This window comes from Nerophis ophidion, linkage group LG08, assembly GCF_033978795.1.
Source record: "Nerophis ophidion isolate RoL-2023_Sa linkage group LG08, RoL_Noph_v1.0, whole genome shotgun sequence".
Classification (NCBI taxonomy): domain Eukaryota; kingdom Metazoa; phylum Chordata; class Actinopteri; order Syngnathiformes; family Syngnathidae; genus Nerophis; species Nerophis ophidion.
The window spans coordinates 39,441,334-39,451,122 of NC_084618.1; the positions used below are offsets into that span (position 1 = coordinate 39,441,334).

The window sequence follows — 9,789 nt, forward strand, 5'->3', positions numbered from 1 at the left end:
TTTTGTGCACCCTTGCTTGTTTTGGTTGCCATCACGGCAGATTACACTCACCTGCCTCCAGTTAGTGTTCCGGACGCTCACCTGTTGCCTGGACACTAATCAGAGAGCTATTTAGTCTATACCCCGGCTTCATTCAACCTGGTGGTCTTGTTTACGCTCTTGTATTTAGGTACTAGCATCTTTTGGCTACCATTTTGTTTTCCATGCCATGGGCACCGTGCAGCATATTTTGTCTGCTAATAGAATAAATCATTTCTTCTCACCTGCAAACTACTTCCTGACATCCCTCTGCATCTTGAAAAGACGAGCTCCGCTATCACAATGCCCCCCGCATGTAACAAACACTACTTATGTTTCCTTGAGGTATATATATATATATATATATATATACATACATATATATATATATATATATATATATATATATATATATATATATATATATATATATATATATATATATACACAGCCCGACCCCCGGCCAAATTATTTTAACCCAATGCGGCCCCCGGGTCAAAAAGTTTGGGGACCCCTGGACTACGGCATCTGCAAGGACTACAGTGGTGGATGTGCACAATTTTTCAAGACTTATGCAGATCTCAAATACACATCAGCAGGTACCAGAAGGTAAGAAAATTTGGTTTTATATATATATATATATATATATATATATATATATATATATATATATATATATATATATATATATATATATATATATGTCTTGATTGGATTATCCAGAGAATAGTGCTCGATACCGTGGTAGAGCGCAATATGTAGGTTTGGGAAAAAAATCACAAGACTACTTCATCTGAAGTAGTCTTGTGATTTTTTTCCCAAACCTACATATATATATATATATATATATATATATATATATATATATATATATATATATACCACGTCATGGATTGTAGCTGAGATAGGCGCCAGCGCCCCCCGCGACCCCGAAAGGGAATAAGCGGTAGAAAATGGATGGATGGATGGATGGATTGGAAAATGCATTTTTAGACAATGTGATTTGCCCGAGCAGCTAGGAGACTCCGAGAGTAACAAGCAACAAGTGGTAGAAAATGGATTATAAAGGACAGATTTAAAAAAAATAAGAAATACATTTTTTTACTTGGGACTTCCCGCGGGCCAGATCTCGAACGCTGGCGGGCCGGATCTGGCCCGCGGGCCGTAGTTTGGGGACCCCTGCCATAGTCGATAAGCTTCTTCTTTTTCACTATTTTCTTGTTATGTGACATTCATTCTGAAGCGAGTTTCAGAAAGCGATTAGAAGATGGTTTGTAAAACATCTGCTAGCGGGGTGTATAAAATAGTCAGGAAGGCTCATGAATACAAAGGATTCTGGGTATTTGTTGTGTTGCGTTTATGTTGTGTTACTGTGAGGATGTTCTCCCGAAATGTGTTTGTCGTTCTTAATTGGTGTGGCTTCACAGCGTGGCGCATATTACTAAGAGTGTTAAAATTGTTTATATCACAACCACTAGTGTACTCTGTGTCACCCAGTATGCCTTGCAGTCGTGTGCGTGCGTCTGCGTAAGCCACACACAACATGATGCTGGACTGACAAGCAGATCGTACATGTTGTAGTAGGCGACAAAGCCAATGGCTTCATAGCACGCCCTAATACTTATGGTCTGGGTGACTGCCGGCCGTCATTCAAGAGAATAATAACGTCTCCTATTGTATTCTTCGCTTTATGACACGGGTCTTAAATAGCTCTTTGAATGGCAAAGGATGCCGATCCCAGAACCATGTAGATCAAATATTTCCGGATGGTTCAACCGCCACCCGATCGAATCTAATTAAAATCTATTTTTTCGTCATGTCAACCGCCCGACCCGCGGTTTATCCGCGGATGAGACCGCAAACCGCGCATCTCTATAACAAACTAAAAAAATTACACATACATTAGTATACACCGCCTTATCTCAATACTTTGTTGATGCACCTTTGGCAGCAATTACAGCCTCAAGTCTTTTTGAATACCACAAACTTGTCACACCTATCTTTGGGCAGTTTCGATCATCCCTCTTTGCAGCACCTCTCAAGCTTCATCAGGTTGGATGAAAAGCGTTGATTTTCATACAGGATGTCTCTGTACATCTTTCCTTTTATCCTGACTTGCTCTCTTTCCTGACTCGTCTCCCAGTTCCTGCCACTGAAAAACATCCCCTTAGCATGATTCTGCCACCACCATGCTGCTAGATGCACTGTACCTGCTGTTTTGTGTGTGATTTTTTTTTTTCCCGGTAGGGTTTTTTTCCAAACCGTCTGACATTGAGAGCGTCATAATTGTAGGTTTAATAACAAGCTGTTGCTGTTTTTTTTTTGTTTTTTTTTACAGTACGAGTGTACCAAGAGAACACACAAAGTGGATTGGTTTTGGGCGGAGTCTCGTAGTGGAATGGGCCGCTCCCACACGGTAAATAGAAAATCTGACAGTGAGTCACTAAATTGGAGAATTGCTGACTGTTAGCACACCTTTGTCACGCCTGTAAGTTTATGTTTGGTTTTGGTCAGGTTATGTTTAGTTTTTTGACATTTGGTTCTGTCTTTTCAATTCCTGGTTTTTGTTACCATAGCTAGTCATTAGTTTACCCTAGTCACGCCCCGATCATCAGCCTCTCACACCTGTTTCTCATTACCACTGCTACTATTTAAGGATTTTACTTTCTGTCCATCAGTCTGGGATCTTCATACTCGCACGCACCCTACCCATGCTGTTCCAACCTTCACGCCCTCGTCCACAGTTCCATGCCGTGTAAGTTTGTGTATTTATGCCACAGTCCTAGTTTTGTTTTATTTGTATATAGTCATGCCATTGTGCTGTTTTGTTTTTGAAGTTTAGTATAGATTATTATCCGCCACAGAGCGCGTCCTTGGTTTGCCTTTTTGTAGTTTGTTTGTTTATTTAATAAATATGTACTTACATTCATGCCTGACTCGTCCCACATCAACCTTGCATCGAGGAAGCACAAACATCCACAGTCCAAGCCTGACAACCTTTAAATACCATTAGGTTATGTACAAGTTAAAGTACGTTTGTACCACTGATAGTAACACACACTCTAAGTATGGTGAAATTACCCTCTGCATTTGACCCATCCCCTTGTTCCAGGTGAGGGGAGCAGCGAGCAGCAGTGATGGCCGCTTTCGGGAATCATTTTGGTGATTTAACCCCCAATTCCAACCCTTGTTGCTGAGGGCCAAGCAGGAAGGTAATGGTTCCCATTTTTATAGTCTTTGGTATGACTCGGCCGGGGTTTCAACTAGGGTTGTACGCTATACCGGTATTAGTTTAGTACCGCGATACTAATAAATAATTTTTGGTACGAACTGTCTCTGAAGCGTACCGGTCCCACACCGCACTTAACTGCAATAGGAAACATATGTTTAATGTACCCTAAATTTTTTTGTTAATATAAAGCCAATAAAGCAATTTTTTGTGGTCCCCTTTATTTAGAAAAGTACCGAAAAGTACTGAACTAATTTTAGTAACGGTACCGGTACCAAAATATTGGTATCGTTACAACACTAGTTTAAACTCACAACCTACTGATCTCATGGAGGACACTCTAACCTAGACTTGGGCAAAGTAAGCCCGGGGGCCACATGCGGCCCGTTGAGCTTTTCAATCTGGCCCGCCGGACATTCCAAAATAATTTTTAAAAATCTTTAAGATGGAAACCGTAGCCGCCTTAATGATGTGCAGTGATGTTTTCAAATGACCGTAAGTCTTGAACTATACAAAGTATTTCAATGGTTGGACTTTGCGCTTTTGTATGATTTACTAGTTACTGTACAGTTATACTTATATAGTTACTATATGTAAGTCAAAGCAGCTCAGACGAGACACCAAGCAGTGTGGGCGGGGAGCGTTTCCACGGAGTGTTTCCAGAGTGTCAGGGACAGACGCGGAAGGAGATTGTTACAAAAAAGTTCTAAACCTTAGTGATATGTCAGATATATCCAATTGTAAGTGTTTTTTTTGCTGTGTTTGTTGCAAACATGTCAATCAAGAGTGGGTGTGATGCTCATATGTTGTCAATATTCAGTGTTTTATCATTCATAGTTAATATTGTAAATCCCACATTCTTCTATGTCATGTCCATTCTGGGTGTCTCATTCAGTAAAACAAACTTAATTTCCAGGCGGTCTGTCATAACATTTTCAGCATTCAATCAGACATTATTATAAGGTTTTGTATGACTGTTTCTAAAAATCAGATATACCGGCCCCCAGACACATTTTTTTCTCAAAATTTGGCCCTGGTGTGACGATCGGTCACTTCATTTCAGTTGTTTTTCCTTTTTTGTATTTACTTTAGATCTGGGGAAAGGTGGAGACACCAGGGTGCCCCCTCTGCCGGAGGAGAGGAACCTTGGAGCACATTCTAAACTGTTGTCCAAAAGCCCTGTGTGAAGGGCGGTACCGCTGGCGACATGACCAGGTCCTGAAAGCCATAGCTGATATCATCTGCAGGGGAGTCAGTCACAGCAAGAGCCTCCGCCCAGTGAAGAGCACCGCTTTCATCAGAGCTGGGGAGAAGTCAACACCGGCTGCCCGGAACACCTCTTCTGGTCTGTTGGCAACAGCACGCGACTGGGAGCTGTCAGTTGATCTGTGAAAGCAGTTGAAGTTCCCTGACGTGGTTGCCAAAACAACACTAAGGCCAGATATTGTGCTCACCTCAGTGGCCTCCAAGCAGGTACTCCTCCTGGAGCTCACAGTGCCTTGGGAGGACCGTATGGAGGAGGCCAATGAGAGGAAGAGCGCAAAGTACTCTCAGCTTGTGGACGAGTGTCGGAGCAATGGGTGGCGAGCGATGTTCCGGCCCGTTGAAGTGGGATGTCGAGGGTTTGTGGGCAAATCTCTCTGCAGGGCCTACAGAATGCTTGGCATCACTGGGGCCAGCCAGCAAAGGGCCATGAAGTTAGCCACAGATGCAGCAGAAGTGGCATCAAGGTGGCTGTGGATCAGGAGGGGAGAGGCGTGGCATGTAGGGCAGTAGCGCTACCTGGACACAGGCTGGGGCCTGATCAACCTTGGTTGGGTCGCCTAGGGGAGGGGGTCTGATTGTTGAAAGACCCGAAACCCCCTGTGATCCTAGGTTACATCACTGAGGATGTGTCTAGTTGCACCGTTGGTGTATTTAAAAACTTCCCGACAGTGCTCTTATTTAGTTAAATTTCCTGTTTGTTCTGCGGAGCACTGTTGTCTCTTCACCTGCTGTTGATTGGCAGCCGGTCCACACCTGTTGCCAATCAGCATATGTCTATTTATGTTTTCACTCGAGCACTTCTCAGTGCTCGAAGATCACACTATGTTTGGAACCTTTTTTTTTGCAAGACTGCTTCATTTTTCTGTTACATGAGATTAAACTCGTCACACCTTCTCTTCGAGTCAAAATAATTGCCCAGGCCTGCTCTAACCACGAGGCCACTGAGCTGGTGGCCTTGTGGTAAAAGTGGTACTTTGACTTTTTACAAATATACTTTAAATACACAGAAAGAGTCTATTGTATTATTATTATGATGTCACTGGAGAGGGAACTAGATAAGGACGCCGTCAATATTTGTATAATTAGCTTCAACTAACAATGACGACTTTTTGTCTGAAGCTATTAATCACATAATCATATTTCACAAGATTTGTTACAGCCAAACAAAAAAGCTGCTATTGATCGAGTTGTAACGCTGCGCTCTTATCATGGAGTCATTTATCCTTGTTTGAATCCATTTACTGATTTGAAATTGTGATTACGGCGCTCCCTTATTTGCCCCATTTTCATGTGGTTTGGGATACCAGATAAGGCTTATTAATATGGACGGTGCCTGATATTACTGTGTTAAGGGAGAAAGATAAATAATGTTGGGCTCTGATTACATACATTTGTGTTAAAGTCATATGGCGTTAAGATTTTTAAGAGTGAGTTTTACTCTACATAACTTTTACATCATGCTTTAAAAGGTCAATGACACAATATGGATATTGTTTATGAATGAATATGCATATTTTACTAGTCTAACAGTTTGACTGATATAATATTATGTGCCACTTTAACCCAGTATTTCCCTATCATATCAGTTTCTCAACAGTATTTCAACTCAGGGTGAAAAAAATGATGTATACTCTGGGAGGGCATGAGTGCTAATCATTTAAACAGAAAGGAGTTAAATTATTCTATTCCTAACATTATGGACGAAATTTCTAGGCGCAGTCAAGGCGTTGAGGGGATCCTGTTTGGTGGCTGCAGGATTAGGTCTCTGCTTTTTGCGGATGATGTGGTCTGGGTGGCTTCATCTGGCCAGGATCTTCAGCTCTCACTGGAACGGTTCGCAGCCGAGTGTAAAGCGACTGGGATGAGAGTCAGCACCTCCAAGTCCGAGTCCATGGTTCTCGCTTGGAAAAGGGTGGAGTGCCATCTCCGGGTTGGGGAGGAGACCTTGCCCCAAATCGAGGAATTCAAGTGCCTCGGAGTTTTGATCATGAGTGAGGGAAGAGTGGATCGTAAGATCTACAGGCGGATCGGTGTTGCTTCTTCAGTAAAGCGGACGCTGTATCGATCCGTTGTGGTGAAGATGGAGCTGAGCCGGAAGGCAAAGCTCTTAATTTACCTTTCGATCTACGTTCCCATCCTCCCCTATGGTCATGAGCTTTGGGTTATGACCGAAAAGACAAGATCACGGGCACAAGCAGCCGAAATGAGTTTCCTCCGCCGGGTGGCGAGGCTCTCCCTTAGAGATAGGGTGAGAAGCCCTGCCATCCGGGAGGAGCTCAAAATAAAGCCGCTGCTCCTCCACATCGAGAGGAGCCTGATGAGGTGGTTCGGGCATCTGGTCAGGATGCCACCCGAACGCCTCCCTACGGAGGTGTTTCGGGCACATCAGACGGGGAAGACCCAGGACACGTTGGGAAGACTTTGTCTTCAGGTTGGCTTGATAGTAAGGTCATCTTATGGGATATTTGGCCAATCTGTGAACTAAATTGTTACCAAGAAATCTCTTCACCAATGTGTTTATTAAGGTGTCTAGTAACATGTCCTAAAAATTTGAAATTCAACTCCTGGGGGAAAGTTCGTAAAAAACTCCACAAAGTCGGGTACCATTAACCGATTTTCGAAAATTCGAAAATGCTTAATTTGCCCTTAAGTAACTTGTGAGGGGTCAAACTAGGGGTTTTTCAATATTCTGAGTTCATTGTCAGTATTTATTTTTCACCAAGACCACTCCCTACGAGAACGCCTCGGGATCCGCCGGGAAGAGTTGAACGAAGTGGCTGGGGAGAGGAAAGTCTGGGCTTCTCTGCTTAGGCTGCTGCCCCTACGACTGGACCTCGGATAAGCATAAGAAGATGGATGGATGGATGGATGGATGGAGTTATTAATATTGATACTGTTTTAGATAATGTTCATTTTTGTTTGACTACTTTTAGATTCTGCGATAAGGTGGCGACTTATCCAGGGTGTGACCCGCCTCCCGCCCGATTGTTGCTGAGATGGGCACCAGCGCCCCCCGGGACTGCCAAAGGGAATAAGCGGTAGAAGATGGATGGATGGATGGATGGATGCTTTTGGATTGTTTTATGTCTTGTTTGTGTGTCCTCTCAATTGTTCTGTTTATTGCTATTCTGAATGTTGCTGGGACGGGTTTGATTTTGGAATTGGAATTGGAATTGCAATATTACGGTATTTTTGTGTATTGTTTTGTTAACTTGTTTAAAAATGAGAAAAAATAGAAATAAAAAAGAAAGGAATACTTTAGTTATTGTTAAGTGCGATCAAAAACTTTGTTTTGACTTGGACTAAAATGGGATGCGAGAAACCAATGTATCTGTTTTTGTCTAGAATTACCATTTTAGGCTAATATAAGGACCAAAGTCAGTGTTTGGGAGCTCATAGTAGTATTACGCAAAGTAAACGATATGATAGAAACAGCGTTTAAGTTGAAGTGTATGAATACATTTATTATCCGTGTGTGTGAGTGTCACTTTAAGAGTTAGCCTTAGATTTGCTACTAATTGCACTATTGAGTTTAATATGGGTGGCTGTTTCTCTATGAGTCACTAGCTTAGGTGGTTTTATCAAACATTAACTTAAACACACGTTTGTTGTCACGTGAAATTTCCATCTTAATTGCATGAAGTGTGATGTTACTTCATAGAAAGCGTCACAATAAGTTCTAAAAGTGTGTATGTATTACTTTAACAGTTGCTAGCTTAAGTCTTGACGAACATAAAGTTCTTATGAGTATATCTCCCTTCAAGAGTGAGTCTGTGTTGTAACAATTGTAGTGCTTAGAATGAATTGTGATTGTAAATAGTGTGTAAGACACTTTAAAAGTTATTATTTAATTACTATCAATTGCTCAAAAGCATCCATCCAGCCATCCATCCATCCATTTTTGACCGTTTATTCCCTTTGGGGTTGCAGGGGGTGCTGGAGCCTATCTCAGCTGCAATCAGGCAGAAGGCGTGGTACACCCTGGACAAGTCGCCACCTTAGCAGTGGTTCTCAAAATGTTTTCACCAAGTACCACCACAGAAAACACTCATAGTACCACCATAATGACAACCAATAAAATACAGTCGCGTAGTAGGCCTAAGTATTCATTAAAAACAAGGCAGATATTTTATTTAACAAGTATATTCAATATATTTGGCCTCTGGGACATTATACGCACAGTTTGAAAAGTAACACTCTGTTTTAATATAGGAAAATAGTTATTCTTTGGCACACCACTTGATGGAACTCGCATACCACTAGTGGCATACGTACCACAGTTTGAGTATATCACTGCTCTGTAGTGATTAATATGGGTGTCTTAAAGAGACAGGCACCCATATAAAACTCCATAGTGCAATTCATGGTAACAAAGTGACACATAACAAATTAATGTTGGTCTGTTATAAAAAAACAAAAAACAGATAGTAAATCTTAAAGTGACACACACTAACTTATTGTAATGCTTCCGACTAAATAATATCACAGTTAATGCAATTAAGACGTAATTTTCAAGTGACGACAAACTTGTGTTAAAGTTAATAATAGGTTAAAACCACCTTACAGAGGAAATAGATTTTCTGGGAATTTTGCCAATCAAGCTCTGGAACTACCTGCCTCTGTGTGTTCGACAAGCCTCCTCTCTTCCTGTTTTTAAATCTCTCTTAAAAACATACTTTTATTCCATGGCTTTTAACACTGAGTGATATCCATCCTGCACTGGCGCCCCATTATACACCTGCTATGAACCTGTTTTATTTAATTTAATTTATTACTATTTTTTTATCATGTTCTGTTTGTGTTGTGTTGTGTTGTGTTTGCTCGGTTCTCATTTTTAACCTGCCCATTGTATAGCACTTTAGCTACCCCTGTGGTAAATTTCAAATGTTGTATATAAATAGAGTTGTTTTGACTTGATTTATCACTGACAATACCTATATAAAATAAAAACATGTATGTTTTTCTTTTTTTTTTTTAATGCATTCTAATTCGTAATATACGGCAAGAATGTGGTGGCTAACAATGCAGCTAAAGGCAGTCATCTGTTGTGCCAATAAAGCCCTATAAAAAAACTTCCAAAAATCGCCAAAAATATTCTATTTACATCCCGTGACCCGAATAGTAACCAAGTATTAGAATTATTGTTATCACAAGCACTACCGCTGCTACTTACTTGAATAGTTGAAGGTTGTGGCCATAAACTGAGAGGTTGATCAACTTTGGCATGAACCTTTTCTTTTTTTTAGCTGTGTGAAGATTATGATTAATTCTTCATC

The 9,789-nt window shown here is 41.2% G+C and overlaps 1 long non-coding RNA gene across 2 annotated transcripts; it reads left to right on the forward strand.

The window, feature by feature from the left end:
• Positions 1-2,473: 2,473 nt before the first annotated feature.
• On the forward strand, positions 2,474-5,407 carry LOC133557049 (uncharacterized). 2 transcript variants are annotated; one of them, XR_009807666.1, is made up of 4 exons: positions 2,474-2,506; positions 2,697-2,773; positions 3,131-3,230; positions 4,340-5,407. It is a non-coding gene; the product is annotated as an uncharacterized LOC133557049 (long non-coding RNA). The 2 variants fall into 2 exon arrangements; XR_009807665.1 differs by having other exon boundaries at positions 2,480-2,773.
• Positions 5,408-9,789: the final 4,382 nt, after the last annotated feature.